This window comes from Nothoprocta perdicaria, unplaced genomic scaffold (genome assembly GCF_003342845.1).
Source record: "Nothoprocta perdicaria isolate Ctin4 unplaced genomic scaffold, notPer1 scaffold_346, whole genome shotgun sequence".
In the NCBI taxonomy this organism is placed as follows: domain Eukaryota; kingdom Metazoa; phylum Chordata; class Aves; order Tinamiformes; family Tinamidae; genus Nothoprocta; species Nothoprocta perdicaria.
In genome coordinates, this window is record NW_020455584.1 from 266748 (window position 1) to 280387 (window position 13640).

A 13640-nucleotide genomic window follows, 5' to 3' on the forward strand; every position below is an offset into this window, starting at 1 on the left:
TTTTTTTTTTTTTGACATGTACCTCGCTATCTCCAGAATGAGATCATGCCTGGAGAAGAGGAGAAAATAGTAGAGAGAAAATGCTAGTAGGGAGTTATAAGTAAAGGGGGATCTAGACTGAAAAAGAACCCCTTGAATCCAAGTCTACTTCTAACTTCTTTTTGTTGTTGAATTTCTAGGAAACCCTGTCAAGCATTATCATCTTGAGGTTTTTAATCCGTATCTCAGAACAGAAGTGACAAAATACCTCAATAAAGCCTGTTCTGTTGTGATTTCCAGTCATTTTTACACTTGCATCAGAAACAGACCCTGAACTTCATAGTCTTCATAGCCATGTCTGTATCTAGCTATAAACAAAGCATTTCTGCCCGTTGTCTCTGTTTGAGAAAAAAAAATCCATATCTTCAGGAATAATGGATTAGTTCATGCAAGTTGCCGGTGGCGATATTTCAGTTATTTTTTTTACCCAAAATTTCTGAAAAACCCAGGCAGCACTTAAAGAACTGGTAAGAATACCCTTTGAAACGGTGGTCTAAATTTATCCATCTAAACTCTGCAAGTATGGCCATAGCTTATTAGCCTCTCCAGTGGCATAGTTTGCCCACAATGAGTTAAAGAAAATGTCTCTACTGTCTTTGTTATCAGAGCTGAATTTCAGGCTCCTCAGCTGTGCTCATGCTGCCTGCAAGGGCAGAGCTCAAGTGTCCCTGTGTTGCATCTGATCTCCCCTGCCTGAGGAACTGGCAGGCTCCGGACCACAGCCAGCATGTAAAGCTGATCAGGGTGACAGGTTCATGTGTGACCTGGGAGCCTTGTGTTAATAAGAGGGTACAGACTGAGCTTTTGGAGCATCTTTTACCTTGTCTAGTGCCTCTATGGCTGGATGGTGTTACCTCTTTAAGTTGCTGAAAGATATCAAGGAAACAAATTAACTTCTGCTTACCCCAGGAAGCTGCAACATAGGCCATAAAATCGCTTTTGTATCATTTTCTTATCTCTTTCCTTTCTTTCATTTATTTAGCTTTAGACTTTGAACACCTTGAGGCAGGCACCCTTGCCTGGCAGGGTACAGTGGGCTTAAAATTAATCTTTAGCGTGATAAATAGTAACTTTATCTTGCTTAATGCTGAACACAGCTTAATTCAGCACCCTGATTCAGAACTTCAGTCTTTCCTAACAACAAGATCAATGTGATCAGTACTTCCAGTTCAGTCTGCTGTGCAGCATTGTGCTGACTGTGCACCTTTGATAGCCAGTCAAGGGTGTAAATGACAGGGAGTCAAACTGAACCCTCGATAGGATAGTCATCTACAGCTGCTTTTGCCCTCCCAGGTTTGGTATCTTTCAAACAGTGTAAAACAAAACAATCTCCCCCAACTTATGTGCCTGTCTTCAAGCATCACTGAGACATTTTGTTCTAGATTATTCTGCTGTTTTATATCTACAAGGCACGACAGGAAGTCACTGGTATAACTGAGGGCAGAGTTGATCCAGTGCAAATGGAATTGGAGAAAATTTACAAAGCTGGAATTTTCCTGAGCCCATCCACTGAACTTTTGTCTTTAGGGAGTGAAGATTCCTATATAAAGAAATTACACTGAGAGGTTAGAAGAAACAAACAAACATACTAAGGAGAGAAGTATAATAACAGTATATTCAGTGACTGGGGTGCACAGATGGTAGAGGAATTGCATCATCACTCTCATAGGGACTTTTGGGGCTAGCGACTGATCTCCTTGTTCAGGCTGAGCAGCACTTTACTCTCCAAATGGTCCCATGGAAATCTACTAAACTACTTATAAATCTGTAATATTTGTGAGTAGTGCATCAGGTTGTGGCCCTTAGATTGCATTCTTTTAAACTTGATGTACCAGCTGCAAATCTTTTTGTAGCAGCAGCTTGGATTTTATCACAAAAGAGTATTCTCATAACAGCATTTTAAAATGCATCAGGGAACCTTTCAGACATAAAGATCCCCAAGTCAGAAGAACAGTGCATATAGGCTTTCTCATTATATCACACAGATCAGTAATTGGCTAGGACACTTGACTACCCTAAAAAGCATCTGAAGTGCTTGTACGTGGTCTTTCTCTCTGTGATTTATGTATTGAAAGAATTGAGAACACAAAGCTGAATAGGAACTGTACAAGCTCTGAGCTTGTATTGCAGTTTAGATAATTCTCAGGACAAAAATGGGCATAAGAACCTAAATTTGGGAAAAATTGAACTTTCGGTCTAATATTTGTAAGTTTTAGGCAATGCATACGTACTTATGTAATATATATGTACGTATAGAGACCTGCAGCATTTGCAGAATGGCTTCCCTGCGAAAATTACTTCAAATTCAAGTCCCACTTCTGCCCTAGAAATACTCTGCAGGTCTGGAAAGGGAGGCAAACCCTTGAGACTGATAAAGACAGGTTGCGTTTATTCATGTCTGAAATGTATCTGTCTTTGTTTCTTTTGCTCCTGAATCTGGAAGAGTTTTTTTGTTTGTTTGTTTAACAAGAAAATGCTCTGTGCCAGAGAAGAAAGCCAAGGAAAAACAGAATTTAAGCACAAACAGCCAATTCGTAAGCAGAGCTTTTCATGAATTTCTTCAAAGATTTTAGTTCTTTTTGTGGACTTCTTTAGTATTAGAAATTCTCTCTTTAAATCTACGGCAATGTCTCTTTAGGGTCTCTTTAGGATTATGCTGTGGAGTCTATGACCACTGTTATTAACAGCAAGTGTTTGCTCTTATTTTCTCAATATCTTTCAAATAGAAGGAAAATATGACACTTTTTATATGTGTATGCCAGTATGCTGAGAGAACTGATGAATGTAGGTGGATAGTTGAAAATCCTTTCCTGTGGGTAGAGGAAATTGTCAGCACTGGTTTACTTTTAAAAACCATTTAATAGTGAACCTTCAAAGAGATAAATTTGGTCTGATTTAACAGGCATTCAGCAGTGCCCTATTCATAAGTTATTAATACATTTGATGAGAAATCGACTGTCATGAAAAAATTCTGCTGTTTTCCAACTTAAAAAAATGCATTATACAAACAACTATAGAAATTATCTTATTTTTCTGATGTGAATTGATTTGTGTAATCATGTGTATTTCTAAAGATCTTAATTTGCTATAAAGGATGTTTCACTTGCTTGTACTGTGTTCCAATAGCAATTATATATTGCAGAAAATATCAAGTCTTACTGAGAAAATCTGTGTTAACCAAAGTACTTGAGGGCTACTGGTATAAATTACTCAACAACAACAAGGGAGGAAGCATTCTGAGTCAGCCCAACATACTGATTTGTTCCTTAAATGGCACTTTTTTGTTCTCACTACAGATCTTGGTTCTAACTAGCACATCCATTGTCAATAAGACAAAGACATTAATTACACTTAAATGTACACGTAAATGATGTCCATAATTGGATCAGAAGGCAAGAGGCTTTTATTGAATAATCTTGCTGTTTGTTCAGTGGGACTATGATATTACTTAGGTAAGCTTTATCAAAGTGCAAAACTCTTAAGATCTGGGGTTTTTTTGTTTGTTTGTTTGAGATATGAAAGGAAATTGTATTTGAAGAAGGAGGAGTTCAATGTCGCACCAGGCTGCTTTGGTACAAAAGGGATTCAAATGACAACACAAGTGCCAGGATTTTCAGACAAGAACCCAATGCACTTAAAAGGCAGATTACAAGTGCCCCCAAATACACTTTTAAACAGACCATCATTCTGTTTTATATCTCCACTTTAAGACCACCTTGGTCTCACAGTCCTTCGTCTATTCTTCAACAGAGATAAAAACAAGGTGGCCAAAGTGGTCTTGCTTTCAGAGGATCTCTACAATTGAATCATTTATGCGTTGTCATAGACTGCAGCTTCTAGTGTGTGTGTCCTGTGTACAAGTACAGGTCAGTGTTAAGTGGTGCCCGCCTCTGTGCTTTGGAAAAAGAAATGTGACTTCACTTTGCAGGATTATATATGCTGTGTGCGTGATGAATTTGTGCCTTTTATAACTGTAGCATTTTCTCAAGTGCCTCTGTGGTGACTGTCTCCCTTGTTTTTCTTTGTAAGTTCCCTTTTCAAGGCTCTGCAGGTATTTTTATCTGACAGCTGTGAAACTTTTTTTAACCTTAATTAGAATCAATAAATATTGTCATGTCATAATATTGTTTGAGACTTTTGTTTTGTGAAACTAAAACCTCCTTTCTGATTTGGTTATGATAGTATTATTTAGTAACACAACATCTCATATTTCTTACTGACACCCATTGCAAATTTTCAGCTTTTCTCTATAAATGAACACAGCTCTGTAAAGAAAAGTATATTCAGCAATAATTATTTTTAACATATAGCTGACCAATTGCCTTAACTGTAGGAAATTATTATTATTCACAGTATTAGTAGGCTTAGAATATATGAACATATGGAAGAACCATTTCTTGTACCAAAGAGTACAGTGTAAACATATGACACCCGAAAGGAAAGAGAAAATGTCATCGACCCATTTTCATCCAGCAGCTCTATGTCAGTGCTAGAAATATAATCCACCTCTCCCTAGCCCCAGCTCAGCATCTCATTTAACAGAAAATGCATGAAAGAGAAAATGCATGTCTAGTCACTGGAATCAAAGGTGGCACATGGCTGTAATTGAAAAACATACCTGACCTTGGGAAGGAATGTGTTTTGCACAAGCATGGTTATGAATACCAGAAAAACTGTAACCATCCATATAAAAAATGGATCAAAAGCATACAGTGCTCTTATTATTCATGAGTGATAAAGAAATACAAATACTATGAAAGCAAATATCCTCAGCTAATCCTTTTTTTATACTCTGTAGGTCCTCCAAGAAACATGTCATAGGTGGCAATGCATTTTGAAGACCTTTAGAACAGCTAACAACAGGTAATGCCTCTTAAAGGCTCCTGTGCTGTGTCAGATTTAAAATAGTCTTTAGCCTTTTGCTCAGGTAGGTACCTTCTGTTTCATCCCAGAGGAGATGCTGATTCTCATTTTACAAAGCTTTCAGAGTACACGTCAAAGAGACGATATCAGTTGGGGTAACACATCATTATTTCCAGCAGTCTAGTTCAGATTTGGACACCTTAATGCAGTAGAAATACATTTTGTGTGAAATCTACACTAATGACAGGATCCTAAATACTAATGATGTGATTTCCTGAGAAGCCAATTAAAAATCCCACTCAAGTGTTCAGAATAGGATAGAGCAGCTATGTGTTTGTAAATTGTTTTACTAAGTCATCCAAAACCCTACTTCTATCATGAGAATTGAGGATCATCATTCGCTTCACCTTGTCTGCCTATCCACTCTTCTGAAGTAAGGAACTGAGTTAAGTGTTTGTTCTGGCTCAAGCCAGGATTTATTCCCCTCAGAGCTGAAGCATTGCCTCAGGAGGGAAAAAAAAAAAGGCAAAACTGGTTTCAGAAGTTAGTAAAAGTAGAATGAAATAAAAACAATGCACAAATACAGACCAGTGGTACAGTTCAGAGTAGGCTTTCTGTTTCCCTCGGACCATTGCACTAAGACCCGTTTTGGCACCTCCCTTGAGTTGCTTACAACAATGGATTTTTGAGGTTTTTTTGTGTCCCTAGTCCTCTTTGGTTCAGTGAGTGAGAAGAGAGGTACTTGGTACTTCAGCTCATCTAAGACAGCAGGAGTCTTTTGGACATCCCTCTCTCTCAGTATTGGAGGATACCAAAACTGGCCGTGTTTCTAACTTCAGCCTCTCGGTTATATGCTTCAAATATGCAGGATGAACTCAATTTTGGAGAGTTTTCTAAGGTGCATGTTTCTCCTGTTATGCAAAGACGTTATTGATATAGTTAGATATTTTCAAAGAACATGTGGTGATCAGACACATAGAGAGAAATTCAGGAGCCTAAACACAGTTGTCTTGTGTGCCTTTTGGACATCTGAGGGTACCTTGTCAAGCTTCCAGCTGCTGCCTTGGAAGCTTGCAGGGGTCCCTTAGGCTACGGTCATGTGCCATAAACCAGCCTAGGCAAATGTCACAGGTAAAGCTTTCATACAAAATGAGGCAGCTTCCACCTCTCCTCAAACACTGATGACAGGTACTTAAATACCTCTGTGGAATGTTTGTTTTTAAAGAAATGGAAATGGATGATGTGAACTTTCTTTGGTGTAAATATATTTTATGTTAACATGTTTTTACATACCTAGTATGTACTGCATTCTTTATGCAGACTGGTCATACAATCATTTTGGTTTTCACTGGAGAGAAAAATAAAGGCATGATATCCTATTCCATAAGAATTTACAAGTTTGCTAGTAGAGCTGGTAGTAGCTGAGTGGCGAATTCTGCTGTAATAACAGCACATCAGGGTAAGATAGTTTCTAAATTGATTTAATTTGAATGATTGGTATGGTCAGTAGCAACAAGCTAGGCAAGGAAAAGCCTGACTTGTTGATAGCCAAGCTTGTTAATAAAATAGCTAACAGATGATTTTTAAGTAGCTGCAATTAGGTGTATAAGAATTATTTGAAAGGTCTAGTCTGTTGGGTCTTCACCTGGTACGATATTAGCTCATCATTTTTCTGTTCTTCGTGGACTTGCAGAAAAGGGGCAAACTTTTTTTGCTGAAAGTTTGCTTTAAATCTTTATGTCCATTGTAGGTCTCGTGTTTTACCATACTGCCAAAGATATTTTGCTTTTAGAAATGAAGAGTTATTAGCTTTTACTGAGGTATAGTTTCTGCTATGCGTACAAGGAATTCTCTCTCAGTAAATTTTAGTCACTCCTCAGCGCAATGACCCTAACAAGGTAATCAATGTCCGTGCAGCTGTATTTAATCTGGCAGCTGCCACGTTCTGTAGACTCCTCCCTTCAACCTGGTGGCCAAAAAGGTTCATCCAAATCCATTTGTCTGATCTAGAGCAGGATTGGTATGAGCAAATAAAGATCTCTCTTACCTGCTCCAGGACATAATGTCACCGAATGCAAATAGTAAATCTGTGTGTTCTTGTCAATGCACCTTCCATAGCAGAGCACAGACTTACTGAAGATGCAGTTAAAATAGTGGTACCCAGCAGAGCCACAATCAGCTTTGGCTGTATTGATGTGTTTGGTATGTTCCTGCACTGCAGCCTTACAGCATTTGTCAAGGGACTCTGATTTGCTCTGATGCATAGAAGGGGAGGAAGGGAGAGAGGGAAACCTATTAATCATGCACTGAGGCATCCTTGACAGCTCTCAGGCTGTTCACCTGCAATTTGCATATGCTGCAAGTTGTAAGAAAACACTTTGCACAGCAGTGGTGCATTTAGAAGAAATTACATTATAATTTCAGATGCGGAAACGACCGTTCGAGATCTGAGGCCGCAAGATGCACCACCAGGTTGTGCAGTCGTTCACAAGCAATGGAAACGTAGGCTTGTACTTAATCAAAATCGAGAGGTGATGTTAAACCAGCCTGCACATGCCAGTTCAGCCCACAATGGAAGGAAAATGCTAAACTAAATTAGAAAGCATGTCATTTCCCAATCATTTCTTCACCAGCTGGAGCATGGGCAGTTAGAGAGCTCTTTTTAAAGGCAGAGTATTTGAGCCAACACCTGTCTCTGTATCTATCTTTGTAAAGCAGAAGGAGGAATCTCCCTTTGCAGGGGAAGGGAGGGCTCATGTGCCTTCAGAGCTGCACTCACCCTTCTGTTCCAGCTCCTTGGTGCTGCCAAACAGCAGGAAAGACTTAAGCCACCCCTTGGAGAAATTCTTGTGGAGGTGGCACAGAGGTGGTGCAAAAAACATTCCCTGCTCTCCTTGATGTCGGCATGTGGTGTGAATCCTTGCAAACAGAGGCCACGTGGCTGGAGACTGCTTCCCTCTGCTTTCTCCAGGGTGAGATAAAGGAGCTTGGAAACAGGTGAACATAGGGCATAAAGTCAAGAACTTGCACCCTTTTCCTTTACTGTGTTTCTGCCCCGGAACTAGGTATTTTGGGTGCCCAGCAGGAATTGTAAGAACTACTGCAGAAATACCCACGGGGACCTTTCTGAAAGGTAAAGTATTGAGCTTTGGCTATGTTTTTCTCCCTGAAGAAGTGCTAAAACAATGATATTATGTAGCCAGAAGATGGCACCATTTATTTCAGCGTTCAACACTGCTCTGTTGTGCTTCAGTGCAGAAGGATGGCTCTGCCACAGCTGCCTGCAGGTGGGAAACCTATGTGTTTAAATAGTAGTTCCCCTCAAAGGATGGACTCTGCTTTTTATACTTCACCTGGAAACTCTGGGCTTGATGAGGGTTTTTATTAAAATGATACTGTTTAAACTATGATCCAAGCAGTTTTGACATGGAAATCTGACCACGGAAGTCCAAGCACAAACGATAAAATTACAGAATCACAGAAACACAGAATGGAAAGTGAACTCTGGACATTGTCTAGTCCAAATCCCTCAAGCAAGGTCGCTTAGACCATGTGGCCCAGGGTCTTGTCCTGACAGCTTTTGAATATCTTCACAACCTCTCTGGGCAACCTGTTCCAGCGCTCTGTCACCTTCAAAGATGATTTTTTCCCTTATGTTCAGACAGAGTTTCTTGTGTTTCAATTTGTATCCATTGTTTCTTCTCCTGTCACTGGGCCCTAATGAAAAGTATCAGGTTGCAGCCTCTTTACACCCTCCTTCAGATACTTACACACACTGATAAGATTCCCTCCTCAGTTTTCTGTTATCCAGGCTGAGCGATTCCAGCTCTCACAGCCTTTGCTATATGAGAAATGCTCCGGTGCCTTTGTTATCTTAGCAGTGCTCCACCGGGCTTACTCCAGGAGCCCCACCTCTTATTTATTGGGATGACCAAACCTGGACACAGTATTCCAGATGTGCCCTCACCAGCGCTGAGCAGAGATGGAAAATCACCTCCTTTGACCTGCTGGCAATGCTCTTCCTAATGAAGCACAGCATAACATTGGCTTTCTTGGCCACAACTACTGGCTCATGGCCAACTCATTGTCCAGGAATCCCAGGTCCAACAGGAATCCCAGGTCCTCCACAGAGCTGCTTCCCAGTGAGCCAGCTCCCAGCCTAGGCGCATGGGTAGACCTGGTGCAGGCTGCATAGGTTCCTCCCTAGGTGCAGGACCCTGCACGTCCCTTTGTTGGACTTCATGAGGTCTACCTCTACGCATCTCTCCAGTCTCTCCAGGTCCCTCTGAATGGCCCTGTGGTGTGTCAGTCACTCCTCCCCATTTCGTGTCTGCAAACTTGCTGAGAGTGCACTCTGTCACTTCATCCAGGTCATTGATTAATAAATTGAGCAACAGTGCACCCAGTAGTGATCCCTAAGGGACACCACTAGTGCCTGGCCTCCAGTTAGACTTTGCACCCCTGGTCACAATCATCTGAGCTCTGTCATTCAGCTGGTTCTCAATCCACTGCACTGTCCTCTTAATCAGCCCGCACTTCCTGAGGTTACCTATGAGGATGTTGGAGGTGAGAGTGTCAAAAGCCTTGCTGAAGTCAAGACGGACAACATTCACTGCTCTCCCCTCAGCTACCCAGGCAGTCATTCCATCACAGAAATCTATGGTTGGAAAGCAGATTGATTAAGCATGATTTCCTTTCAGTGGATGTGTGCTGAATGCTTCTGACCATCTTCTTCTCCTCCATGTGCGTAGCAATAGCATGAAGGATGAGCGGCTCCATCACCTTTCCAGGGATAGGAATGAGACTGACTACCTCTAGTTAAGTCTTTTGCTTCATTTTCAATACCATCTGGAATGGATGCTGTCTTACTGCACTGCAAGTAGCTGTGGTGCTCACAGTTATACTTCAGAAAGATGAAGAATAACAACGTGAAGGTATGCATAACCAGGAACATCTGTAGTGTGTTGATAAAGTCATAGGCAGCATAAAATTACACTCTATCTAATCCTTTCATGGCCACAGGATAAGGAAAATTGCATTTGCTGGAATCCCTAGAAGAGTGCACGAGGGCATCTAAGGCACTGCTGGCCTTCTTGGGGGCTCGGCAAGCACACAGTGCCACTCTGTTAAAGTTACTCTTTCCTTTTATAGGTACTACCTTTCTACTAAGGAAAGTTTTGCTTTTCCCAATCTTCTGATGTATTATTCTGCTTCTGTGACATAAAACGAGGACAAACACACACAGACACACAAAGGAAAAATAAAGGGAGAACAGAAACTCAGAAGCCAAGTGCTACAAATGAAGAGCAGAACAGTGAATGCAACCTCAGCCCAAAACATTGATTGCCAAATGCTGGAGCTCAGTGGATTAAAAAAAAGTCACAGTTCATTAACAAAGAGCACATTTAATTTCCCCATCTGGATTTTAACCAAATTTGTTTTGGTTGTTAACAAAATTTGTTAACGAAATTTGTTTTCTTGTATATGGAAAGCAACTATTATGGGAAATATTTACAATGCAAAACTGGTTGCCTGTGAAGGAGAAATGACACGAGATCAGGAAAAAAAAACCTAAAAATATGTTTTCAAAGAACAGGACTCTCTAGATTTGTCCATTTTACAGGAATATCTTGCTGCTAGTTGTCTAGTATGAACATTGAGTTGTTTTGTATATAAAGAATACAAAATGCTAAACATTCTCCAGCCGGTTCATGGCATGGTTTCCAACTAGAGAAAAACATTTACTAGTAGGGAGCAGAACCCGGTCAGTGGGATGGGGGAATTGACTGGTGGGAAATTTGTATCTTATGACCCTAGCAGGCTATGTAACATCAGACAAATCAGACAAATGCCTCCAGGTGGTATTTTTATTCAATTATGTAATTTGACTTTCTGCCTAAGGCTGGGAATATGTCTAGTCCTGTGAGAAGTGCTCAGATAGAGCAAACTCAAAATTTAAACACAGAATGGCCTGAATAGCAACTATAAAAAGGTGAGACCCAGACTGCAGAGGGTGATTTCATGGAGTAGTTTTTGAGGTTGGCTCTGCTGCCTTGTATCACTGCATGGGGACTTGGTTGTCCCTGTTCAGCAGGAGGCAGGGATGGATGGGACTGTTGCCTGCTTGCCTGGCTTGCACCAGTGGGATTTGAGGTGGACTGAAAAGTGGATCGTCCCCCCATACACAGCCCTGGAAAGGCCACATCTGGAGACTGTGTCCAGTTCTGGACTCCCCAGGACAAGAGGGATGTGGAGCTGCTGGAGAGAGTCCAGCGCAGGGCTACAAGGATGATCAGGGGCCTGGAACATCTGCCCTGTGAGCAAAGGCTGAGAGAGCTGGGCCTGTTCAGCCTGGAGAAGAGGAGGCTGAGGGGGGACCTGATCAGTGTCTATAAATACCTCAAGGGAGGCAGTGAGGAGGAGGGGGCGGCCTCTTTTCAGTGGTGGCCAGCGATAGGACTAGAGGAAACGGCCACAAGCTGAGGCACCAAAAGTTCCACAGGAACTTAAGGAAACACTTTTAGAAGGGTTGGACTAGATGACCTCTGAGGTCCCTTCTAACCTTAAGCATTCTATGATAGGACCTGCTGAGCCTGACACCACAATAAGGTCCCATTTGCCTTCTTTCCTCTCTATTCTCAAAGAAAACATAACTTCTTGGCTCCCAAAGGTGTGAAAAGGTTAAATAAGTGATGTGCCATGAGGAGCTGGGGCACAGCAGGTGTGACACCAGTAGGTAAAAACAGCAGCTGAAGAAAAGGGTTCAGGTTGTCTGCAGCACCTCTTCTCCATTTGCTTTTTTTTCTGTCTCAGCTGACTCACAGTGCTGCTGTTTTCACTGTGAGTCAGACTGGGGGATCTTTTTTTCCCCCTCTCCCTTTTTCCCATCTGTAGCTCCCGCAGCCTCTGCTTGCTCTGGTCTTTGCTTTATTTGCAAGCAGCAAACAGCAGCCTTTTCCAGCTGCCTCCCGCTCTTTCCTCGTAGCTACGAATGAAACCTGGCTCCCACCGCAGTGCTGAGGGGGTTGGTAAGGGCCGTCCCTCCCTCGCTTGTGCCTGTCACCTTCACCAGGGCGGCCTCTGAGCGCTGCCTCCAACGTAGAGGCAGCAGGGAAACATCCCCACTCCAGAGAGGGGCTTTAAAGGCTCTCCCACCTCCCACCACTGGCCTGGGAGAGGGCCCTGCATAGTTCCCATTGGAAAGACGTGCTCCAGCCTCTCCTCTTTTACGGTGCTTCACCTGGGGAGCTCTCACTGGTGATAAAGGCAGCCCCATTCTGCTTCAAGACTGGTTTAAGAAAGCCGGCTGGCTGTTTAATATTTAAGCTAAATGTTTAATGATTAAACAGGAAAATTGCTCCGATTGTCAAAGGGTCACTAAAGCAGAATGGAAACCGGTCTATAATCTCTGACAGGCACGAACACTGCCCTTTTTCTGCAGCAGCATGGTGCCCAGGAGCTGCAGGAGTTTCAGAAATGCCAATTCTAATCAGCCTTTTTCATTTCATTTGCCAGTTACCATTCCCACGGCAGAGAGATGGGCTTTTTCCTTGTGAAGTGTGGAACATTGTGCCTGGCTTTGTTAAATAGTCTGAGACTAATTCAATTGAATTACACTCGCTCTTCAAACCCCAAACAAATCGCAATATAAATGTGCACGGGTAAGTGACAAGAGAGGCTGGATAGTGTCAGCCACAGATGCACTCTGGTTTACCTGGACTCCCTGTTTCATGTGCACAGAAGCTCTTTTTTTTTCTGTGAAATTCAGAAGTCAAATTTCAAATCAAAACATAAATGAATGGTTTTAATAGCTGTACATACACATAAGCATGAATGTTTTTGAACACATAGGGCTAGAGTTTTTCAGACAGTGAAGTATTCCTTACCTGTGCACACAATGTTACACAAATGTATAAAAGTAATATTTCCAAAAGGTTGCTAAGGTATATTCTAAAAGGACCTGTCAAAACCTCATCAAATTCCCTTTGCTGTAAGTTCACTTTGAATACATATTTAATACTATAGCTTAGTGTATCCAAAATCCAGCATTGTTGCTTCCTTATGGGGCTATTTCATCCTTTCCAGCACAGGTAATTTGAAGTGCCTGTGCAAGTTCAAGATATAGACAACAAAGTTTAATCTAAAAATGTAGAAAGGCTTTCTATTACTAATGTCTTAGCTTTCCCCCAATGGGGAAACTTGTAGTCACTGGCTGATTCTTACCCAGACAGGCTGCTAACGATGAAATGGTTAGTGCAGGAGGCACATACCATCATACCATTATTACAACCTTTTTTTTTCCCCACTGAGCTTAGCACTAACCCCATGCCCTTGCTCTGCTATGGAAGGGTCTGACAACAAGCAGCCATCTGAAGTATCCCTTTGCTTTGGCAATAGCTCCCACAGTTGAGCCCACCAGCACCTTTGCTGAGATTGGCCTACACTAAATTATAGTGGCTACAAAGCTTTTCTACTAAAGGTTGAGAGGACACATGAGCGTGTTGGACAGCAAGGTCAGGAAGGAAATCATTTCGCAGGGTAAGCAGGTATTCCCATGGGCTTGTACATACTCATTACACAAAGGAAAGCGAGGGTTTTGGCTACTGTTATAAAAAATATGCCTCAACATTTAATAAAAATCTGGAAAAAAAAAAAAAGCAAACTTGCAAAAAAAAAAAGGCACAAGTGAAAGAATATGAAGAAAAGTTTATTGAATAGATCCTCTTATCAAGGCTTAT